The following is a 15,076-nucleotide window of genomic DNA, read 5'->3' as shown; positions in this document are numbered from 1 at the left end:
TTTTTCATATATTTGTTTTTGCTTCTACGCGCCAGTATTTCATTGATCTATTTTATCTACTGCTTTCGACTGTATTCGTACTCAATTTTTAGAATTTTAATGTTTTACTGAATCTACGCTACATTGCTCAATGTTAATACAGTTTACAAACGAAGGAAAACATAACGAACTCTATGTTCAGTCTTTTCTCAGTTTTGATAAAAGTTAGCAATTTGCTTAAATGCACGTAACTTATTTGATTTTTAATGTTTCGTTTTCGACTCATCGGAGCTTCGGCTACTGATATTAAACCACTACAGGAACTTAGCAGTTCCACGTAAACCGCAAAGTAGACGTAAAGTACTTCAGTTTGACAAATTCTACACTGAAAACAGTAGTTCTTATTTTGATGTCTCAGTCGAAACCCACAAACGAATTGTCCATATTGGTTTTCAAGCTTTAGTCCCAAGCTGGGTAAGGATTGAACTTGAAAACCTGGAAGCGAACAGTAAATAGTTTTTGTTTTCATCTGAGACATCAGATGAGTTCAGCAGATCAGTGGTGGCAGATCATATGGAAGAAGCGATAGTAATGTGCAATTTGACATAACGTAAATCAGTAAATGATAATTGAAGAAAATATTTGGTATCGAGAATGTACAAATATATGAAGCAAGACAATAAATCCGGTTTTTGGTATCAGCTCATGAACGAATCATTAAGTAAAACAATAATTATCACTTTTTAAAATCGAGCCTACGTCATGCAAACCCAAAACTAAACATAATGTATTCATGCGATATTCAAATCGTTTCGATAATATATTTGACTTCGCATTTCTTTCATGTCATGAAAATAAACCTGGAGAACACGCATACCTAATTTCAATTAGTAGAACAATCAACTTGACTCGAAGAAATCGTCTTTGTTTTCATCTAAGACATCAGATGAGTTCAGTAGAAATAAAAATGGTAGCACCCCAATACTTCGTGGCTGCTTCGCACGTATGCTCCTTATGGTGGTGAATTAATCTCTCATCTCTCATTCATTAAGACCGGAGATGAGTTGGCATCACTGGAAGTGTGTTGCGGTGTTCTGGTGCTGCTCTCAAAACAGTATAATTTCAATTTGTTGTTTTATACGTATAGTTAAAACTTTGGTTGAAATAGTTATATTGAGTGATAGTGCAGGTGTGGCAAGTGTGTGTTTAGTAGTGAGAGTGCTATTTATTGAATAATATTGATCCGGGAAACTAAAGATGCTCAAGCGGCGGAAACTGAGAATTTACCGCCCCAAAATTCAACGATGTTAACCTGTTAACCGATCGATGCGCCGTCTGCATGTCATTGTCGGTGTTGTCGGATTTCTATGGGATGATATGACTTATTATATTTCTCTGAGTATCGTAAAACCAGGTTTTGAGGAGATCATATTGTTTACCAAAACATATCCGGATTTCTTTCCCTCCTTACTAACAAATCTCCTATCCCATGATGCTCGTGGAGATACAGTGGTACCCGCGGTCTCTAGAAACAACGAGTATCGGACTAACATTCCTTCCCTTCCTCAGTAGCACAGCCTTTGATCGTAGCTAGCGTCGTTATTGATCATTTAATAAAAAGATAGGAGTAAGTGGGTATGTACAGTGAAAATGATTTGCTTCTCCCAAGCTTCATTTTCTTGGTTCATTGTACATTTCCACTCATTCGGTCAATCACGAAGTGCAACTACGGGCGATCTACTTCAACTCAGCTCAGCTCAGTTCATACGATGTAATTCATTAAGACCTAATTTGTCAAATGACGTAAAATTTTATTTGTAATGAATAATGTTAGCTTAGGTTGAATTTTATTGGTTTCGGCTGTAACTTGCATTCTGCTAGTAGGTGTAGCTGTATTAATTTAAATGCACCTTTTAGCTAAACAGATGTGTGCTTCTGTAGCTCAGTCGATTAACAGATGTACTTTGCGATCCAATGATTCTCGGTTCAAGTCGCGGCGGTCTCGCTATCAGTATTCATTTTTTTTATTTCAGTGAAGTTCATCTCATGCAATTTTAGACATAATATTAAATGTTCTTGCATGTAAATTTTGCGTGAACTGGGACGCTCCATTTATGTGCATCTAAAATGATGTAAAATCACAGGGTTTTTTCGAAGTATGTGGAAACAAAATCTTTGACCAAATTGTTTCCAAACAAAAGTAATTGAGTTTGATCGCAGAAGCACAAAGGTCTTTTGTTCGTTGCATTTGCTCTGTATGAAGCTTGCTCTACAAATAAAGTTTTCTTACTCACACATCGAAACTGACTGCAGTATTTTATTACTAAAGAGCACGAGGACAGCTTCCACAAAAGAGCAAATGACCATCTTCGAAAACAAATACAATACTATAGACCTATAATCATTCTCAACCGGCAGGCTTTGAGACGCGGTGTTCATAAAATTAATCCAATTCGTGTAGTGTAAATTATCCTGGCCAAATAATTACTTAAATCGGTGACGCACAGACACGAATGTGTGAAGCATGTTTTTCACCGTCAGAAGCCATAAAGTCTGTTTGACGTCTGCAACGGAATTGGAAGCTTTATGGGTGTCGGACAGCACCGATCGAAAGATTGAAGTTGTTCGAAAATCGAATCGTTCTCGAAATTCACATTATTCACAAGTAACATTGAAATTGTTGAATCATGCAAATTTAGTGGAAATTGTTTAGCTGTTTTGTTCAGAAAAAAATTTATATGACTAGAAGGAAAGTCCTGATCCATTTGACCGGCAGTGTCTGCACGCGCACGAACGACAGCAAAAGTACTTATTATTTTCAACAAATTTTCACAGCCGGCCGCGCTGGCGGGAAACACTGTGTGGAAATATATGCCTACTACGACATGCAGGGTCGAAAGGTCTTTAATGCGCTACTTTGCGTGAAGTGGTCATGTTTGAATTTTTATGCTGATCACTTCGCTCATCGATAAAAAAAAGTTATTGTATGAACGATTTTTTTCATTCTGTTTTTTTTTGTAAACGTATACAGTTTTCATTTAAATTCAGTGATTTCTTAAATTTACTTCGTTCTTTAAGTTAATAGCCTAATAAACAATCCTCCTTTCTTCTCATTCGATTAGTTAAAAACAAACAGATACATTTTCGTTTAACACGAAAAAACGATTGGAAGCAGATTGATATAACTTTTGAGGTATAGCGATACTTTCTGGGCTGAACAAATTATATATAATTTTCAAACTTATATATTTAGAAGTACTGGAAAATGCGCCACATTGTAGCTACTCAAATTGATAGTAATGTCCACCCAAAGAATTCTGCTATTTGTGAAAAAAATTTCTTTTATAAATGATCTTTCATTGATTTCGACCAACCCAAAACCAATTTTAAAGCAGTTAAATAATAATGAAAAGAACCTATCTATAGCCAATATTTGTTCCCTGTTACATCATTCTCAACCGATGTGGTTTGGGCCACCCCTAGCCGGTGTGGTGCATGTATTCTGTTTGTTTTGCCTGACTTCATTTTATTTATAATCATTTCACTGTTTGGGTGCGATACGAAACGATCAGGGTCCCTTTTAGCAGCAGGTGGTTCAATCGATTAACGCGCTTTTAGCTAGTGATAAATTGAACCCGGTTTCGCTTCATTAGAATCGTTAAATTTATCTTTCATGACTGACTTATAGGTGCAGTGAAGTCAGCGAAGACGTCGTGTAGCCATCTGTGGTCTAGATGATGACGATGATCGCTGTGTCATGTGAAAAAATTGATTGAATTGCAACTGGTCAATGAAAAGACAGTAGCGCTCATTTATCACTATTTTCAATTAGTTTCAAAGTAGTGACCTCTGATTTAACAAACTTCCAAGCCAATTACGATCTAATTGAGACTTATATTCAGATCTCTTGACTGATCTGCTCTCTTCATTAAATATCACTATTGTTGTTTAACTGTCCGATTCGTATAAAACGAGTTCTAAACTGTAAAACAGCGACAAAATAATTACTTCGCTTGTGACTACAATAATACTTTATTACTTTATTGGAACATCCCGTAATCGGAACATGACCGAACGAAATTCTAGGATACTCAATCTTGGGCCGCCGTTCTCCAGTCGCTGTGTACTTCCAGCGAGTACTAGGTTCTGGGTTCTTGCTTCATGTTTAGCGCACTGTAGTCTGCCGTGTTTTATAAGCCTTCCAATGTCCGCATTCCCGGGTTGACGGTTAAATGCATAGGGCCACTGGTCTTACAAACCAGTTGTCGTATGTTCGAGCCCCGACCTGGAAGGATTCGTAGTGTATCCTACTGACACTACGAATCCTAGCACCAGCCATGCAATGGTTCTGTACACTCTGAATCGGCTGCGAAGTCTGTTGAAACAGAAGGTCAAATTCCACTACAGGAATGTAATACCAAGGCTTTAATGTCCGCATGTTTGTATACTTAGTACAGTTCGTGATTTATGCGTCGATGTCATTCTCATTTCTCTTCTTTACCGCTATGCATTGAGTGCACGACTTTTCTCTCGAAGACGCCGAGTACTCGAATATCTGTTTTCTTCAACGACCATGCGTCGTGGTCGTATAGCGAAAAAGTGAGTATCAACGACTTATATAGCGCAAGTTTTGTGCCTGTCTGCAAGCTACGGGAATTCAGCTAGTCACAAAGTCCGTGGAGCTGCTGAAACATGTCTCTTTACCTCCTGGTTAATGTTATTATCGCATGACACTAGTATTCCAAGGGTATGTGAACTCGTCAACAACCTCTTATCGTACCTCGGATTCTACACCGTTTGGGCTGCCTCGTTCTCTATCAGTCACCATGTACTTTGTCATGGTAGAGTTTATCGTCCACACTATTGTTGCAGCTTCTTTCTTAACGGACAAAAAAGCCTCTTCCACTGTTCTACGATCCACACCAATAATATCAATGTCGTCCGCAAAACTAAGATGCTGGTGAGACTCACTGGTGATAGTTCCGTTGCTCGGCACGCCGGATCTGAGTATCACACCTTCCAGCGCTAAATTGCCCATACTTGCATATCAGTCTCATATTAAAAATCGACAAGTTAAGAAAAAGACGAATACATATTTCGATAATAATTCGCTTTTTTCCACTACTGTGATAATTGATCCGTGATACTATTGAATCACATACATGGTTCACATTATAAACTTTATATATGGAATAAAATATTGCATATTTACCTTTCTCATATAAATAGGTTATGCAATTACTGTGAAAACAGACTTTTGAACCGATGCCCGGAGCAGGGATGCCAGGTTCACAGAATCATATCACTCCATATTATCAGAGATAGCTAAACCTATTTTCACAAACTCAGATTGAAATGAAAGGCCTTATGGTCCCATAGACTGCTGTTAAATTTTATCCCGATCCGACTTCCAGTTCCGGAATTACAGAGTGATATGCACCAAAAAAATATAAAAAATATTATAGTCACACTCGTTCCTCAGAGATGGCTGAACCGATTTGCACAAACTTGAATTCAAATGAAACGTGTTATAGCCTTATACAATTTTCTTCAATTTCATTTGGATCCAACTTCCGGTTCCGGAATTACAAGGAGATATGTGCAAATTTATGAAAAAATTCGCACTCAATTTTCTCGGAAATTTCTTAACCGATTTTCACAAACTAAGATACAAATAAAAATTTTTGAAATTCTTTAAAAAGTCTTCTAAAAGTTCTGACAGATCTGACTTCCGGTTGTGGTATTATAGTGCGATTAGTGAATATTTTCAATTTCATGAGTATTTTTTCACAAACAATGCGAAACGAGGTGCATGTTTTTATAAAACTTACTGCTAGTGAATATATAAAACTACTTTGGGACTACTAGCCCCCGTTTCCGCTTCCGGAAGCACCGATAATAGTGAAGAAAAACTCCAAAAACGGACCTCGTAGAGGTTCAGAATTTCCTTCTGCTTCCACTAAATGTGATCCTCAGCAGATTGTTCAGCATCCCTTAGGGGTGCAGAATTTACTTCTGCTTTTATGTGTTTTTGTGTCGTCAATTTTTCCCATCCTCCTAGTCCAACCCTTACCATTTCCTTTCAATCCTTCCCTCTTATATATCGGGAAAATGATGCTAAAAACAAATTGATGGCAAGGCACAAATCTCCAAATATCAAGGGGAACGTGCCATTTGAGCCAATTTGTTCTGATTCCTGATTCCTGAACTCACTTCGATTTCTCAGAAACGATTGAACCGATTTTCACGAATCATAATTCAAATAAAAGCTCTTATTGTATTTAAATATACTGTGCAATTTCATCCAGATCCGACTTCCGGTCCGGAAATTATAGGGCGATGAGTGTCAAAACATTCAAATCGTTATACAAAATGACGATGCAAAACCGGAACACGTCGATACGTGCTGGTACTAAAGAAGAAGAAAAAACCACCGGCTTTGATCCGTCCGCAGCGTGCTTTGTTCAATTTCTTAAAGCGTGCATGGTTGCCACATTTAAATCTATATTGTTAAAAAAAATTGTAAAATGTAAATTATCAGGTGTACAACTTTGCTTCCGCCGTTTTCCGATAGGTGGCTGTACCGGCTGAGGCTGGTCAAAATACATAGATGATAATGCCTTTAAAGTGAGTGTGTACAGTGCCTAACGAATTGTCATCGCCGTTTCAGTGACAGTTGTTCTTGTTTTCGTATTATTCACGCTCGAAAATGTCTGTTTATGTGCCCAATTCTCGCCATTTGGGGGAAGTTTTACTTTTCTGTTACAATTCTAAAAAAATGCAGCTGAAGCGCATCGAATGCTCTCAGAAACTTACGGTGATGCTGCTCTGAGTAAAAAAAATGTGTCGGGAGTGGTTTCAACGTTTTAAAAATGGTGATTTCGACATCGAAGACAAACATGGTGGTGGAAGAGAAAAAACCTTCAAAGATGAACAACTAGAAGCATTACTTTACTACGAACTCTTAAAACCGGGTGAAACCATCACAGGAGATCGCTACCGAACGCAACTGATGCGCCTTAGTCGCGTGCTAAAAGAAAAGCGGCCACAATATCAAGAACGACACGACAAAGTCATCCTCCAACACGACAGTGCTCGGCCTCGCGTCGCAAAAGTGGTCAAAAAGTACCTAGAAACGCTGAAATGGGAAGTTTTGCCCCACCCGCCGTATTCCCCAGATGTCGCCCCTTCTGACTTCCACCTATTCCGCTCGGTGGCACACGGCCTGGAAGATCAACATTTTAAATCCTTCGAAAAGTTGGAAAAAGTGAATTGCTTCATGGATAGCGTCAAAAGAGGACTCCTTTTTTCGAGCCAGGATCGGAAAATTGTCGGAAAGATGGGGGAAAGTTGTCGCTAGCGACGGACAATACTTTAAATGATACATCTGTAAGCACTTTTTCGCAATAAAGCTTTTAATTTAGGAAAAAACGGCGGAAGCAAAGTTGTACACCTAATATACTGTGCAATTTCATCCAGCTTCGACTTTCGGAGCTCTCTTTCGGAAATTAGAGGGCGATGAATGTCAAAACATTCAAATCGTTATTCAAAGTTCCTATAGTCTCATAGGTAGCTGTTTAGTTTCAACCTGACAACTCCGACTTCCGGTTCTAGATCTATAGGGTAGAGTGTGTTTAAACATTTATTCTTATTAACTAAACATAACTGTTTACAAATTGAAAAGGTTATGTTAGTTCATACCCAAATAAAGTGTCTTATTTCATTCAAGATTGAAAAAAAAATTCGTCGCAGAATCTTCTAGTGATATTTTTGGAAATATGAGTAATATGAGAAAGCCATCATTACACCACTAGGTGAATTAAAAATGGTTTTTATCATACGTTCATAGAAAAACTGTTTCGCAACAAGATAGGACCCACATGCGAGTACTTTTGTTAACGAACGAAAATATACTCGCATACCGGTCCCATCATAGCATGCTGTGCTTCTCTCGCACATGACAAAATTCCATGTTTGATTTCCCATTCGTGTAAAAATTTTAATCGTTCGATATAATTAAATTTGTGATATCCAGTCTGTAGTCTTGATCAGAGCAGTAAAACTTCATTCAAACCGAATGTGAAACACACTGGCGATCTCTCTACTGCAGTAAACTTCACACTCTGATATACACAACGTTCGCTGACGTACCGAACCGGCAGCATTCAGTTTTTCAATCGAGATCTCTTTAAGTCAAAGCTCTGTTTAACCACCGTCAGTTGATCTCTTGAAGTAACAAAATAACAAGAAATAGTTTTTGTTGGAAAAGCATCTAGATCAATTTTGGGAGAACGAAGTATGCAAAGTGGCTTTTTTGTGACAAAGTCTACAGATCCAGAAAGTTTTATTTAAATCTGAGGGGGGTTGCTCACATTTGTTCAAATTTGGGCGAAATTCGTTTACATAAGATGACTACTGGAGCTGAGATGAATGGGAGTCCGTTACCCTATTGAACCGTACACTATTGATAGTTGAATCTCTTAATTAACAGTACACTGAAGTCTTTTTTATGCGAATTTACGTACCGTATAAAAAAAGCCGGATAACTCTGAAACTTCGCATAAAAAACCGCATAAAATAAAACCGCATAACTCTGAAAATTCGCATAAAAAAAACGGCATAACTCTGAAACTTCGCATAAAAAAGACCTTGGTGTACTTTCATATTATCAAAACATCTAGTCAGTATAAACTCCACTTCCAATCAAAATATGACGGGTGATTATTGAACTCAATCTTACTTTTTTTCATCAAGAATTACTAATTCACGTGAAATTCCTCGCTTACATGTTATCGTGGCATCCCTTATATTGAAAGCAGTTCCGACAGTCGGACTACTTTCAAAGCACTTACGGTATAATCTAGTGATCGCGTGTCGGACTCAAATCTGCTGTTTACTTCCTGTAGGTTTACTTCGGACAATCTAACATTACTGGAAAAGGGAGAGCTGATTACTTGGCTAGAGCTAGTGCAACAAATAGTTTCATTTGTTTAGAATTAGTTTCACAGTTGTAAACTAATTGGACAGTGCACGGGATTCGTTACTAGGCCGTATCCAAACATATCGGCAATTATGCCCTGTAAAATGAATTTAAATCTGAGAATGTCGAAATGTGTGTTGCACTTTCAATTTTTTGTTGCTTCAGCATGTTAAGTATCATTTGTGTGATTTGTTGGAAAGTATTCATAACATCTGACATGTAAATGCACTGCGTTGACTCAACTACGTATCTGAATTTTTTAAAGATAAAAATAATTTTTAATCGGATAAGAAGTCACCAAAGACAGAGTAAATGTTTATACTCAATAAATATCTCAATTAAAAAGTGAAAACATTCATTAAACCTAAATGTTCCCACTTTGTTTCCCTTTCTCCTAATAGCAAAAAAAATTTTCTATGAACATTTTTAAACCGGTATCAAGCTTATGCGGAAAGGTCACTTAAGTTAAAATTTGGTAAACAATTTCTTCAAAACTTCACATATTCTAAATGACTTTCCAAAAATTTCATTGAAAGAAAAATCCTGGTCAGCTTTTGTTTATAAGAAAAATAATTACAGCATCCGCCGAAAAATTTTAATTTGAATCTCCAAATGCAGTTGTCGCCATTTGAACCTACAGTCTTTGAAAAATGTAACTTACCAACGACGAAAATTCAAACATGCCGTAATTTCCGAGCTGATGACAAAATATGACACCTTTTAACATGTGAAAATAAATGTTGTGAAAAGTTCGTATCGTTTCTATGAGAGGGCGCCACTAGAATTAAATCCATACCATTTTCAGTTAGTACCAACCTTCAAAAGATACGTGTATAAATTTGACAGCTGTCTGATTATTAGTTTGTGAGATATTGCATTTTGAGTGAAGCTACTTTTGTTATTGTGAAAAAAATGGAAAAAAAAGATTTCGTGTGTTGATGAAACACTACGTTTTGATGAAAAAATGTGCCGCCGATACCAAAAAATGGCTTGATGAGTGTTATCCAGACTCTGCACCGGGCGAAGCAACAATTCGTAAGTGGTTTGCAAAATTTCGTACTGGTCATATGAGCACCGAAGACGATGAACGCAGTGGACGTCCAAAAGAGGCTGTTACCGATGAAAACGTGAAAAAATTCCACAAAATGATTTTCAATGAGCGTAAAGTGAAGTTGATCGAGATAGCTGACACCCTAAAGATATCAAAGGAACGTGTTGGACATATTATTCACGAATATTTGGATATGAGAAAGCTTTATGCAAAATGGGTGCCGCGCGAGCTCACAATCGATCAAAAACAACAACGAATTGATGATTCTGAGCAGTGTTTGGAGCTGTTATATCGAAATAAAATCGATTTTTTTCGTCGATATATAACAACGGACGAAAAATGGCTCCATCACTTCACTCCGGAGTCAATCGACAGTCAGCTGAGTGGACTGCACGCGATGAACCGAACCCAAAGCGTGGAAAGACTCAACAATCGGCCGGTAAGGTTATGGCGTCTGTATTTTGGGATTCGCATGGTATAATTTTCATCGACTACTTTGAAAAGGGAAAAACCATCAACAGTGACTATTGTATAGCGTTTATATATTAGAGCGTTTGAAGGACGAAATTTAAAAAAAAAAACGGCCTCATTTGAAAAAGAAAAAAGTTTTGTTTCATCAAGACAATGCACCGTGTCACAAGTCGATGAAAACCATGCTGAAATTGAACGAATTGGGCTTCGAATTGCTCCCTCATCCACCGTATTCTCCAGATTTGGCCTCCAGTGACTTTTTCCTGTTCTCAGACCTCAAGAGAATGCTCGCTGGTGAAAAATTTAGAAGCAATGAAGAGGTAATCGCTGAAACTGAGGCCTATTTTGAGGCAAAGGACAAACCGTATTACAAAAATGGTATCGAAAAGTTGGAAGATCGCTATAATCGCTGTATCGCCTCTGATGGCAATTATGTTGAATAATAAAAACGAATTTTGGCAAAAAAATGTGTGTTTCTATTAAACGATACAAACTTTCTAGCCGAACTGTTAAACTAGCTGTGAAGCTAATAATTAAATTAATTTTTACACTATCGTCAAAAGGTGAGATAACTAAGTGCTCACAAGTTCCTATTTCCTGCCACCCTCCCGTGTGTCTATCGTGACATATGGTTAATAGAACGGCGTCGACTGGGTGCTATCCCCTCTTGCGATAATAGCAGAATGAGAGGGTGTAAATTGGTTTGCATGCAATACTTAATTTAAAACGTAAGAATTATTGAAAATCCTTCAAATAGGTCTAGTATTTTCGCCTTGACGGCTTATTGTTGAAGTGTGTAAAACCCCTTAATGTAGTTTTTTTGTCTGCAGCATTCCTTGTAGTATTATGAAGCATCATTTTTCATATCATCCTTATGTATATTGACGTATAAAATGAAACACGTCTTATGAGCAAGAGTAACTGGTATAAATAATAATTCTATTCTTACAAGTAGTGTTTTATGCGTCTATAGAAAAAAATCAGAAGTGTGCAATAACATATGTACTATGTTCCAAGCGTGTAATGGGCTTGTTCAGAAGAGTGAAGGTTTGAAAGGTTTCGAAATCATTTCGGTTGCGAAATGATACATTGAATTCAAAAATTGGTAAGATTAGAAAATGTTAATTATTCATAAAAACTGTAGAACATAAACTAAATATGCGTCAATTGCAAAAGATCGGAAAACTTTTGTGTAATGATATGTTTACGTTCCTTCTTTGACTCACTTTGACTCTGACTTTTGTGCTAGGGCACATAACCGATTTTGATATGTTTTGGCAAAAAAGTTGGCTCCTGAATGACCAAACCTGCATCGGCTAGAAAGAATCGAAAACACGTTTTAGTTCAGCATGTCAGTAAAGACATAGCATTTCGATGCAAAGAAAATCGTGTTCTGCAAATGAATTTCAAATTGAACTGTCGAGTTTTGCATTAAACAGTTCAATTTGAGCTGTTATGCACTGATGAGTCAAAGACGAAACGTAAACATATCCAAATCAATTATGTGCCCTAACACAAAATTTTGGCTAACCCCTGAATGACTTTCTGTACTGTTTGAATCCATTTGATGCAAACATTTCGTTTAGGCTGGGCTGGTCGATGGAACGGTGACCTCGGAACAGGATTTGCTCTGCATACGGAATGGACCATCGGAATTCGATTGAGTCAACACCTCCCTGAGTCCTAGGCTAAAATTATTTTCATGTATAAACAAAACACATGGAAACATCGTTTTTTTCTGTAAACCGCTGCCAAACAGTGGGGCTTGGGATAGGTTAACCACACACACACACACACACACTCATTGATCATTTTGGTCATTTCAAAAAAGGTGGTCGGTTACCGGCATCCTTAGAAATCTAGAAATCGTAAAATTTAAGTAAAAACAGTAAGAGAAAACTATTGTGTTGATGATTGAAAATCGGCAATATTGATCAATGTTGATATTCGGCACAAAAATAAGGTGCTTATATCACATTCATATGACGTTTGTCAGAATGACGCTACCTGCTTTCTGTCAAAAGTTATGGTGGGGTGCCGGCAACCAAACACTCTTCCCTACTGGTGAGCGTTTGCAGAAATTATTAGCAAAAAAGGTGGCGAAATCAGGATCGATGATTTAGATAAAACCTTTGACACACCTTCAGTATAACAAACCAATCGTTCTTCCTGGAGTGAATGAATCCCTTCTGTATTCACCTTAAATCGTTCTGCATTCTTCCGGGAGTGCAGAATGGTGTCGCTTTTGTAAGATCTCTAAATCCTCTCGGGGGTTGGAGGTTTTATTAACAGCAGACTGTTCGGGACCTCGTAGAGGTTCAGAATTTACTTCTGCTTCCACTAAATGTGATCCTCAGCAGATTGTTCAGCATCCCTTAGGGGTGCAGAATTTACTTCTGCTTTTATGTGTTTTTGTGTCGTCAATTTTTCCCATCCTCCTAGTCCAACCCTTACCATTTCCTTTCAATCCTTCCCTCTTATATATCGGGAAAATGATGCTAAAAACAAATTGATGGCAAGGCACAAATCTCCAAATATCAAGGGGAATGTGCCATTTGAGCCAATTTGTTCTGATTCCTGATAGATAAAACCTTCAGTATAACAAACCAATTTTTTCACGGATGGAGAGATTAATTTGACCTAAGACTGTTTTTTAAAAATGGGAATATATTTTTTGTAGGGGAAGGTGTTCGGTTGCCGGCACCCCACCGTAACTTTTGACAGAAAGCAGATAGCGTCAATCCGACAAATGTCATGTGTGTGTAATAACAGCACGTTCTTTTTGTGCCGAATTGCGAAGCAAACAGTCACTTGTACTTTTCACTGCGTTCAAAATAGCTTTTAATTACGTGAATATCAACACAAAAGTTTTTTCTGACTTTTTTCAGAGTATCATGAATTGAAGAGCATCAATCGGAAAGGTGAGTGGATTGAATATTTATAAGGTGAAATAGATCTATTTCGTGATTTAATACCGGATGCTATCAAAATTTTCGCAACCAAAGATTTTTTTGTCATTTTCAAAATGTCTACCAATTTCGGTTACCGTCACCCCATTTTTTTCGACAAATCGTGAATAATTGTCAGTGATATGCAGGCTGCTGTCGAGACAAACATCTGGCTGCTCATACAGCAGATGCTCCGGCTAAGAAAAAACGTTGAAGACTGCCAAATTAATACCAAAGGCGCCACCATCCACCATCCATTCGACCAGATGTCCACATAATGTGCACTAAGTTAGAAGTTAAGAGCTAAAACGAAAAGGGTGCCGGTAACCGAACACTCTCCCTTATTGTTTTCATGTTGAGCCATAAAAGGCTAAAGGCTTTGGGCTATGGTAACCTTTCTCTTAGAATTAGCCGTTCTCGAAATGTTTGAACAAGTAAAAATACTTAGATTCTTGTTAAATTGCGCCCTCTTTCTTCCAATTGTTGTAGCTTGGAAATTGGTATTTGAACAAACATTTTGTCGAAGAAGAACTTGTAGAAAATTGATTTAGATCTCGTTAAAAATTTATATTCTTTAAAAAAGTCGAAAACTTTTTCAATAATTAAAATAATTTATCGAAAAAATAACATTAGTAGCCTTCGATTTTTGTTAAAATTTTCTTTAAACCTAAATTAAAATCCACATTTGTTGTTTATTTAATTTATCTCAATTAAAAAGTAAAAGAAATAACAGCTGAAAAAATGTCATTACAAGTGTTTTTTCCAGCTATAAAATTCTCAGGAAAAATAGTTATTCAAACAAGATAATTCATCACACAATTAGAGCTCAACTTTTGGTATTTTAACAAGGGGCAGTCATTTTTAAAAAAAACATGATCCCATGATTATATTGTTCATGTTTCCTTGTTCCAATTGAAGTAGAAAAGAAAATTTTCGAAAAACTTGTTGGAAAACTACTGCAATCCATGGAACTGCTCTGTCAAATGAGTTACCCTGGAAATGTAAGGAATCCTGATTGAACACACCACCATATACTAAATGGAATAAGAAGTCCCGAGCCTAACAAAGAAAAAGTTGATTTTTTTCCGTGAAAACTCTTTTATTCTTCAGTATAATCTCCATCTAGAGTGATACATTTGACCCATCGCTTCTCCAACATTTTGATGCCCTTTAAAAAAGAACTGTCAGGGCCTTCAAAACAGGCTTTCGTTTCTGCAATGACGTCAGCATTTGACGAAAATTTCTTTCCCTGGAGAAACCTTAGCAGGTTTGGAAATAGATAATAGTCGCTGGGGGCCAAATCTGAAGAATACGGGGGATGGTGGACTATGGTGTGTTTTTTCCATAACTTGATGAAAACAAGAACTCGTCTGATACGATCAGCTGTTATTTAATTACTAGGGGGTAGATTGTCATGAAATTTGGTATTGGGTCATCTAGAGGCTTGTTCTCAACAAAAATATACACGATTCGAAACTATTCACGTCTTTTCTGTGAGAGACCCAGAACTTTTCATTCCATGCAGTACACTTGCACGGTCAGTAAGTTGAATATTTTTCTATGTTTCACGTATGTGATACGTGCTTATCAATACATTACACCTATTTTAGCAGTAAATTTGGAAGGTAATCTTTGCATACACGACGT

General features: G+C 37.3%; 1 protein-coding gene across 8 annotated transcripts in view; it reads right to left on the bottom strand.

The window, feature by feature from the left end:
• The window catches only part of LOC131427337 (uncharacterized), a 50,521-nt gene that overhangs the window by 24,713 nt on the left and 10,732 nt on the right, over nucleotides 1-15,076 (bottom strand). The gene's annotated exons all lie outside the window — the stretch shown is intronic.

The sequence above is a fragment of the Malaya genurostris genome, chromosome 2 (assembly GCF_030247185.1).
Source record: "Malaya genurostris strain Urasoe2022 chromosome 2, Malgen_1.1, whole genome shotgun sequence".
Lineage (NCBI taxonomy): Eukaryota > Metazoa > Arthropoda > Insecta > Diptera > Culicidae > Malaya > Malaya genurostris.
Note: the sequence above shows the minus strand (reverse complement) of the source record. Positions and strands in the feature narration are given on the sequence as shown.